Source organism: Abramis brama, assembly GCF_963993115.1.
Source record: "Abramis brama genome assembly, chromosome: 12".
NCBI lineage: Eukaryota > Metazoa > Chordata > Actinopteri > Cypriniformes > Leuciscidae > Abramis > Abramis brama.
Genome location: NC_139974.1, coordinates 25344352 through 25355028, shown reverse-complemented (window position 1 = coordinate 25355028; position 10677 = coordinate 25344352). Strand labels below are relative to the sequence as shown.

Genomic DNA, 10677 nt, shown 5'->3' with positions numbered 1-10677 from the left:
AGCAAAGGGAGATATTTTATTTTAAAGAAACTGCTTTTTAAGGACTACAACAAATGGCTGGTAGGGACTAACATTCCTCCCGGGTTAGTGACATCACAAACCCTAAAGTTTACATAAACCCCGCCCCCAGAACACGATATATAGATTATCAAGACAGAATATGCTAATCAATGACTGAAGATAACTACACATAAGCAACATAAATTCATCAACTAAACATTCAGAAATGTTGTCTACATGTTGTCACTTCTTCTTGAGTCCCTCCATCTTTCTGACTCCGGTCTGAACATAAAAGACTAAAAGTTTTTGAAATTTTCAGTGCATGTCTGTGTGAGGTAAAAGGACACAAGCTGTTGTAGCTCCGCCCCCTGTGCTGGGAGCAGCAGCTCATTTGCATTTAAAGGAACAGACACAAAAACGTAGCGTTTTTGCTCACCCTCAAAAAGTGACAACTTTAAAATGCTATATAAAAATATCTGTGGGGTATTTTGAGCTAAAACTTCACATAAACACTCTGGGGACATCAAAGACTTATTTAATATCTTGTGAAAAGGGCATTACACCACCCCTTTAAAACAGAACAACATTAAACTTCTAGACTATACTCACTTTTATTTACAAACATTAAGCTAATTTGGAGATTTAAAGGTGCCATTGCATGGATTATTTTATTATTTTAGAATGTTTCCTGGGGTGCCCTTATAATGTTAGTATGTTTTTTAGATCAAAATTTGTTATAATTTAGAAATGAAAGGCATTTTTCCTAGCCTGATTTTAGCCTCTGATTTGAACACTCTGTTTGAAGGGGCGTGTCTGCTGTGAGACTTCAGTGTAAACGCCCACTGCTGTGATTGGCTGCTGTGAGACTTCAGTGTAAGCCTGTTGATCACGTGAATGAATATCTTATCATTGCAACGCAGTTTCTGCACTCTCACTAATGATTTCACCAATGCAAACATGATGTACGTACAGTAAGAAACGTTCCAGCAGACACAGATCTGTCTTTCAAAAACAAACATTTGAACATTTTCATAGAAATGTATTATATACAGTTTGAGAACATACTCAAGCCAGCTGACTGATGCTGTGTGTCAATAATAAGTATGTTGCCCCCATGTCAACAAGCTTGGCCCCCCCTCTGGCCCCCCAAATTTGGAATCGTATCGCACCAAACTATTTTTTGAAACTGGGTGCAATGTGCAGTTTTTTCCTGTGGTGGTAGTGATAAAAAAGAGTAATTTATTGTGCCATAACGTTTTAGAGAAGAAATTGCTCGATGACCAATGCAGAAAAGCGAAATCACATGAAGAGGCTGCGTATTAGTGATGGTCGTTCATGAATGATTTGTCACTCTGTCTGCATTTGCTCAAATAGTTGTAAAATGCAACCGGGGGAATGTCTAATAAAACCACAGCACTTTGTGCAACACTCAACTGTCATTAGATAACTGTGTGTGTTCCTAAATGTATGAACTGAACTGAAACATGTGTTTATGACATATTTATTACAGGTTAAAATAGCAGAACAAAGGGTTTCACATATTTGAGGAATTAAAATATATATATATTCAGTATTATCAATATTGAAAATCTCCATGTTTTTTTAAACTCTCTGGTACTCTTCGGTCAATTTTACGTTTGTTTTTTTTTACTTTTTTTTTATTTTACTTCATCAGAATGGCATGAAACTTGGAAAAGGTTTTGGCACTTGCTATGTGAACACAAAACAAAAATCATGGACATGATTCGATTCGAAAAGGTTAAATGGTCCTGAAAAAAATAGTCACACTTTGTGCTTCTCGCGGTCAAAAAATACTGCATTGGAAATGAATGGGAAACAAATTTCATCTAGTGAAAACTTTTGGTACTGCGGCCAAACCAAATCTTCCTAAAAGCAATTTTTTTTTGAGATATCAAGCTCAAATTTGGAACACAGCTTGTTTAGATTAATGGCTTTGATTTTCTTGCAGTTTTATAGTAAAACGTGTTTTTGAAAATATATATTTCATATAAAAAATTTAAATAGTATTTTTGTGCATTTTTCATAACAATAAATGTAAAATTCTGTAACTTTTTTAAACTTATTTAAAAAGTGCCAAGTGTCAAGTGTCGTCTTTTAAAAGAAATCAAACTTAAGTCTGTGCTCTAAATCATTCAAGATTTACAACAGTTTAAGTTGGATTTTTTTTTTTTCAGGTATAGGCTCAAAAATTTAATACATTTAATAATTTAGTACCATAAAATCCCTTAAAAATACAAAATATTAAATGAAAAACATTATCAAACTAAAATATAGTACATTCATTTCATTGAACTAAAAGAAAAATTTTGACCCTCATTATAATTATCGTCCTTGGTGTGCAATGGGCCTTAAGGGAGTGTGAGACTGAGAGAATATGATGAGTGCTGGAAATCTCAGGTTAAATCCCCAGCAATAACAGCTTCAGCACTGGAATACTGCTTTTTGATTGGCTGGCAGGGTCAGGAGCTGCTGAGTGGGCATAAAAATGGGAAGTGCGAACCTCACAAGAGGCAGATGTACACAGCTCTGTGTGATATTACATTTATACACACACACAAATACATTCACACCTGCAGTGGCATAAAACTGTCGCTTTCAGTTCAGAGGTGAGTTTTAAGAAAAATACATGAGTAGTTTTATCACAGTAACGGTATATACTGTATGATATGTGTGATGATGCATACAAATCTGTTGTATGACTTCAGATTATTTGGACTATTTTGAAAAAGTTTAGCTTTTTTTGGAGCTTGAAAGCTCCAGCCCCCATCCACTTTCATTATGTGGAAAAAAGTAATGTGAACATTCTCCAAAACATCTGATTTTGTTTACCAATGAAGAAAAAGTAACACAAGTTTAGAAATGTCTTTCTTCGAGGTTGGCATGAGGGTGAACTGAGCATAATTTTCATTTTTAGATTAACTATTCTTTTAAAATGCACATGCAATTTTGGCTCTTGATCAGATACGCAACAAAAATGTCTTCCTCTGGAGGCATCGTCTCATAATCGCTTCTTCTTCATTCATACCTACCACTGATGCCACACTAACAGAGGCACTTTGGGGCTACGGTGACAGTAAACAATTGAAAGACAGAGTAAACAGTGTAGTAGAAAGCCTAAGTGCTGTGCGCTTTTGTAACTGGATGCAGAAAGTGAGCTTAAGACTGGAAAGCAGCTTTAAAATTAATCGGGGTCCTGTGCGGGATTAGAGAGAAGCTCTCTCTCTCTCTCTCTCTCTCTCTCTCTCTCTCTCTCTCTCTCTCTCTCTCTCTCTCTCTCTCTCTCTCTCTCTCTCTCTCTCTCTCTCTCGATGTACTAATGTAGAGAGAGCAAGCATCTGGATCTCACTGTCAGTTGTTGTTGCTCTCACTGTCGTGTTGGTCTCCATCTTTAGATACACGGTTTTTGCTCACCCTGCGCTCAAGGACAGAAGCCAGCTGTGAATGACCCAGAAAACTCTAGCCTGAGCAAACACGATTTACATTACTATATAAATTAGAAACATGGAGACGGTATATCATCTTTTGCCCAATTAAAGCTTAAGTGTGGGGGTTTTTTTGTGGGTTTTTTTTACGTTTACATATGCTGAGACTGTAAGTAAGCTATTAGCAGGTTGACTTCCTGAATACATTTACATACACTTTAAGTTTCAGTCAAACAAACTAAATAATTGGTCTTTTTAAAATGTCATATAAATACTTTAGTACGAATAAAATAAAGTCAAACTTACAAACCTAGATAATGTGACTGTAGCTTGGCATTAATTGAACTTTGATTGTGATTGATCTGAAAGAAAGAGCTTTAAATACTTTAAAGGGCTGTATTTATTCCCTTACAGTCATTTTTTCAGGCCAAAAAAATATGCTAATAATATATGTAGTAAACAGTGCTGATATATTTAAAATATTCCAATATTTCAATGCAAATGCATTTCCAACCGTAAAATACATTTTAGGTAAATGCATTTTGGACAATACAAATATATTTATATTTTATAAATATTTAAATATGTTTAATAAATATATTAAAAAAGGAAATAGAAAATCTATTTTAGTAGTAGGCTATATTTGTGGCCATTTGTATACATTTTGAAACATATATGAAAATATGTTTTAAAATATTTTTTTGCCATATGGTATCCTTCAAATATTTAATAACATGTCTTACCTATTCCCTGTGTAGCAACACAGAAGTAAGCTATTTTCTGTGATTGTGTGGACACTACCGATTCATTTGCCGCCATGGGCAGATAATAGGAATAATAACCAATGCTGTAAATGATCAAATAATTTGCACTACAAACCAGTTTGTTTATGATTACGTTAATAAATTAAAATAATACAATAACAACTAAAAGTTTGCAATACTAAGCAGCTTAACAGACAGCTAAAATAAATGGAGGTGGGTGAGACCGAAAGCCTTGATACAATCAAGTTACAATGGCCTGTTCTTACACTATAGGAATAAGGTGAATACTTTGACATGAACTGTCTACATTACTACACAAAACCCGCTGCAGCCTGATTATAATTACGCATGTAATTATAACCAGCAACCTATGTCCATAACCTATGTAACCAGCAACCATGCAGGACATTTTAACAACAACCTAGCAACACCCTCACAACCAACAACCTAGCATTTCACCACTCACATTTTCTTACAGGGGACCTATTATGCAAAATTCACTTTTATAAGGAGTTTGAACACAGATGTGTGTCCACAGTGTGTGTAAACAACCAGCCTATAATAATAATAATCCACCCAGTCCTTTTTTATAATCCCCATAAATCATAAACAGTCTCTCCGAACGAGCGGTTCCAGATTTCCCCCTACTCTTACGTGAGTATAAGCCCCGCCCACGACTGGTGACAATCTGCCCTATTAGCTTAGCTCCTCCCCTGAGTGAGCTGTACACAGTCCGCCATGTTCATCTCCTCGCCAGAGCATTTAACAGCAGAGCATTCAAGTAAGAAATGTATTCTTATTAAAGCTACTAGTTATTTAATGAGGGAAGTGAGTGATTTTCAGTTTTTCTTTTGTTGTTTGGTTCATATTAACAGCAGTAGGTACTGTATATTATGCTGCTTTCACTTTAATACACAGATCTAATGTACACATGAGATTTATTTCCCTGCTGTTTACATTCACAGACATAACATGTTTGTGAGCTTTGTGTGTTTTTGACATAACCTTGTGTACATTTGACAGTTTAAGTGCAATAAGATGTGTAAGAGAAATCAGTTTGTTTATTTATTTTATTTATTTTTTAAGATTTATTTTTGCCTTTTATTAGGATAGGACAGTAGCTAGACAGGAAGTGAGAGGGGACGGGATCGGGAAAGGTCCATGAGCCGGGACTCGAACTCGGGTTGCCCCGAAGCACAACGGCGCTACATGTCGACGCACTTGCCCACGAGGCTATCGGCGGATTCAGTGCCAACGAGAAATCAGTTAAATACTCAGGATGCGCCGTCTGACAGACAGCTTTCTGTGTGTGTGCTTTGGATGTGAACTGTTAGAAGTTTAAACTGTTATGGCTTTAAAACACATGCAGATAATTAACTTTCATGATGATGAAAAGAACTGCAATATCACATGAGCGTGACCGCGATAGAGATGATAATCAAATCCAAACAGATGTCTTAGTTTTTGGCAGAGTATCGGAGGCAGGAGCTGTACAGGCTCCGCCCTCTTCTGGAAAATGGGGTGGGGAGCAGCAGCTCATTTGCATTTAAAGATAGATGTACGAAAACAGCATGTTTTTCCTTCCACTCAAAAATGGTATAATAAATGATGGGGGTTTTTTTGTTTTTTTTTTGCTGAAACTTCACAGACACATTCTGGGGACACCTGAAATTTATATTACATCTTGTAAAAAGGGGCATAATATGTCCCCTTAAAAAGTCAGAAAAATAGTTTTCGTAATTCCATTTGGTGCCATTAATGGTGCCAAAATTACACAATTTACCTTTAAAGACCCAAGATTTAAATACACACAAGCTTCCAGTAAGACAAAGATTTGATAAACCAAATTAAAGAAGCCAATTTTCAGCAAACTGCTGATAGACAGACCAAATGTGACCAAACTAACAAGATTGAGAGGTTCCTCTTGGGACCACCGAAGGGTAAGTGGCTTTTCAGGAGGCGTAAACTTGCACACACACTGGGGCTCAGGAGGATATACTCAGAACAATCAAACCAATCAATGACCACATGGTCGCACAGGCCGCCACAGTGCACCTGATCTCCATGGACACAAAACGGATGGGGGCGGTCACTCGAGGCAGCGAGAATAAAACAGACATACAGAAGCAGAAAGACACAACAGAGAGCAGAAAGACAGGAAAAAGAAGAACCTGAAAACATAACAGAAGAAGAAAATAAATCAAAATGTACGAAGAAACTTGATTTAGGGGAATAAAATGTTTGCAACTTATAGGGCTGCGTTTCACAAAAGCATTGTGAGCTTTCGATCGTAGAGACCATTGGTTGCATCTAGCCTACTTAGAATTTTGAGAAACGCAGCCCAGATCAATGAGAAACCCAGGGCCCTGAACAATAACACTTCAACTATTAACACTACAGGTGTGCATGGGCTAATGAACACACATAATAACTTATAATGTAATTCTGCTAAGAATGTCTAATTCAGCATCACCAGCAGCGCAAAACACACACACCCTGATGAACCCTGGTGGTGTGTTAAACTACCATCTGGACTGAATTGCATTATATGCAGAAGTTGTAGGGCCATCAAGAACACACGTCAGGAAAGACCTTAAAAGGAACCATAACTGTGCCTACTTCGCTTATAAACAGATATTCCTGAGTGCCTTTGCTGCATGGCAGAACAATAACAAAGACCATGCAAAGAACATGCGCGTTCAGAAAATCACATCAGAGAGAACATTGTTCAATCAAAAGGAAAAGGCGCTTTTTATTACACATCTCTGTCATTTTTTTTTTCTTCTTTATACAAATACATAGGAAGGCTTACAGCACATCCAATTTATAAATGGGGTTTGATTGCATAACATTTCTGAATGGGCACAAGCTGAGGCTAAAGCCTCAGAAACAATAAAGTCAAGGTAGCTATTAAAATAACAAGGCCTCTGGGTTTGAATGAAATGCAATGCAAAGTATCCAGAAGTCACAGCATATGATTTGTTGACTTCAAGACTGTTAGTCTTTATGACAGATCCAGTGTCACAGGGCCTCTAAATATCATAATATCAGCTTTACAGTACACATACTGATAATGCACTGTATAAAGTGAAACTGTGCAAAATCTGATCTGAAACTTTTTCTTTTTTTTTGATGTAATGCAGCCAGGTTTATTCTGTCATATTAAATAATATTGACTCAGTCAATAAAACAAGTTTAGAAAGAAAGAAAGAAAGAAAGAAAGAAAGAAAGAAAGAAAGAAAGAAAGAAAGAAAGAAAGGTAACGTTAACTTGAGCGCCTTTTAATTTGAGGATAGATCTAATTATCTAACCGCGTTATGCACAACCATCTTTAGTAATAAACATTGACATAGCAATATAATAATGTTTGCAGTAAATACACCTGCATGAAGTAACGTTAGCCTACACAACGCTTTATTCTGATACAGCCTCACGGGACAATTTCCCACGACACGACACGACCGAACGGACATAAACTAACGTTACACAGAAATGAACCCTTTTCCTGACGTACATTGTTGTATACTAAATCAAAGTGCATAAAAATGAAAACATTGGCCATGAGTGTGTTAAACTATCCAACATATGCGAGTATACGGACAGCCCGCCAACAGTGCACCGAAACAAAACAATAAATCAGAGCGCTCATCAATCGACTACAACTTTAAAACGTCTGTAGTTTTTTGACAGCTGTCTATCAAAATGCTTTGATATTGATAATCATAGTGCGTGAGCAGGTGCGCGTGAATGGAATGTCTGAAAATGGCGCCGAATGTGAAAAAAAAAATGTCAACATATTCCCGTCCTCGCGAGCATCACACAATACATAATCCAGCAGCAAGATTCCCCTCTTACCTTTCCCTTAATTCATCAACGGGTAGAAGTAATCCACTACAAAATATCCTGAAACCGCTTTTCCACAGATATCACACAAGCAAAACCATGTACAAAATTATCCAACCTTTTTTTAAAACGCTGTATAGATTCTAGTAAAAAGGGGGGGCTATCTATGCAATGAGCCAAGCGTATTTGTAAAAGCGACCAATGGGAGGCGAGCAGAGGTAGACATGAGCCAATCAGATGTGAGATCACTGAGCTTCGGTCCTTGGCGCTAAGGCTGCAGCAGCATCGTAACCAAGGAGACTTAGAAACGGGATCAACTGGATTCGTTTTGTAACTGTTTAATTTCAGCTGCTACTTTGTTTCCAAAATTAGGCATGACTGACTAAAAAAGGAACAACATTTGATCAGCTTTTAGCGTATTACTGTTTATGTCCCATATCAAATGCGTTGCAAATTTCAGGTGAAAAAAGGTGTTTAGTGTTTGACTCAACTGGATGATTTTAATCTCAGACACTTACATAATAGGTTCTGCTGTTTTGTGATAGTAAAAGCAACTTGTTCTTCCACTGAAAATGTAAATATTTGGTCTCACTTTATATGTGTCTTTAACTTCTATGTAGCCTACTAACATTTAAGTTAAATTTGATACAATTTGATCATTCGATACGATGCAGTTATTGTGTACATAGCAGGCTACATGTTTTTACATTGTACTTATATATATATATTTTAAAAACGACTTCTTGACAGAACCTGAGAAGTCGGTGCCAGCTGTTATTACAATAACAGACATTTTCAGTTCAAAGACTGAAGTATTGTCTCTTGGTGCATTTGGCAATATTAATGCCTTGCCCAGTTTCCCATTTAGGTGGTCAGTTGAAGGGTTCTGTTATTTGGGAATTCATGTCCCTGCAAACTTAAATAGGCTATAACATCTTAACGTGACATAAATAGTGGTAAACAAAAACAAGCTGTCCGTGTTACAATACAAGTATACATTTAAGTACTGAGTAATCATAATTAACTACATGTCTTACTTGTCAGGGTTGGGCTAAGGGTGTGGTTTAGCGTTTGTTGCATGTAAATATGCACAATTTATACTACTTACTAAAGTAACAGTAGTCAACATTTGAAGTGGATCAAAAAAGTACATCAAAGTTGTCCTAAGACTAGAATGGGTATTGTTCAAAATGCATGTATAACTTTGAAAGGTTAATCCACTTCAAATGTTGACTACTGTATATGTAACAAGGACACTGTAAAATAAAGTGTTACCATCCACACCTAGTAATTTTTTAATGTAAGTACATAGTGGTTAAAGACACTTAATATAAATTGTGACCAATTGTATGTGTGTGTGTGTGTGTGTGTGTGTGTGTATATATATATCATATTTTATTTGTATTTATTTTTTATCTTTTTAAGGAAAAAAATTAAATGAATTAGTGCCACACATCTCAGATAAAACCTATCTGGTGTAGTTCGGGTTCAGATTCATCAGATATATGAGGTTTCTCCTGCTATTAATGGACATATAATGTCTTCATAGGATTGTAAATCTCAGCATTTTGTCTAACCACACAATAATCATGACTGGAGGGTTGGGTGTGTTCCCTCTGCCCTCAAAACAAGCCATCATCCATCACTACTAGTAAATAATGCATGATGGTGCCGCCCTAGTAACTGCACAAACAAAAAGTGCATGTGCACTTTTGTTTGTTCACATTTAGGCCTATTTGTTTTGTAAGCATTCAGCCAAGAATAATAATAAAATAAAACATTTGAAAAATGTCACAAATATGTATTATTGTTTTTGTTAAAATCTAAGAGGGACCTATTCAGTAGCAGGACATTATTGAAACCTTTTTTAAAACAAAACTTGATCCTTTATCAGTGGCTGGTTTCATGGATAATTAATAGTATATGGATCTCTGTCTGTCACTTTCTAATGTGGTTTCCCACATCAGGAGCATTGGCCCTTCAAGTTCCCATGGATAATGTAAAGGACAGATGCTTTGCAATACATCTGCTAAAACAAAGTGACAGCACCAACCAGACAGTCAAAGTCCCCAGAGATGGTCGCGACAGAGAGGAGACACACACACCCCACCCCACCCCACCCCACCCCATCCCATCCCACCCCACCCCATCCCTCTAGAACCTTCTGTATCTCCTCCCCACCCCCATCTTCTCCATTAACAGCTGGGATAGTGGGCACCAGCTGGGCACGAAACCCCTAATTACTGCTCTGTCAACCACCACAGCATTAGTCAAATATCTCTAACCTGACAGGCCATAGGAGACCTCCAACTGAATGAATGATGTCATGTCAGACATGCTCACACCAATATGGCCAAGAGATTTTGGGGATCGTTAGTGAAGCTAAAAATTGTCAACACACTTGCTGTGTTTCAAACACAACCCATTACACCCATAATCCATTACAGGGACAGGGTCTTTAGTCATAGCATTCCATATACACATAGTAATGAAGATAACACTTTTGTAATAACTATCATATAACATGAAAATACAGAAAGTAGAAAGAAAATAAAAATATAATGAGTATTACGCAAAATAAAAGCATTGATGGCATTACAATGTACAACGTCGCTGTGTTTTTATAT

General features: G+C 36.8%; 1 protein-coding gene across 10 annotated transcripts in view; it reads right to left on the bottom strand.

Moving 5' to 3' along the window:
- The window catches only part of epb41a (erythrocyte membrane protein band 4.1a), a 67944-nt gene extending 59738 nt beyond the window's left edge, over positions 1-8206 (bottom strand). For all 10 annotated transcript variants that reach the window (XM_084130862.1, XM_084130870.1, XM_084130867.1 and 7 more), the window contains exon 1: positions 8063-8206. The gene's annotated coding sequence lies outside the window, so the exon portion shown is untranslated. The remainder of the gene's footprint in view (positions 1-8062) is intronic.
- Between the last annotated feature and the right edge of the window lie 2471 nt (positions 8207-10677).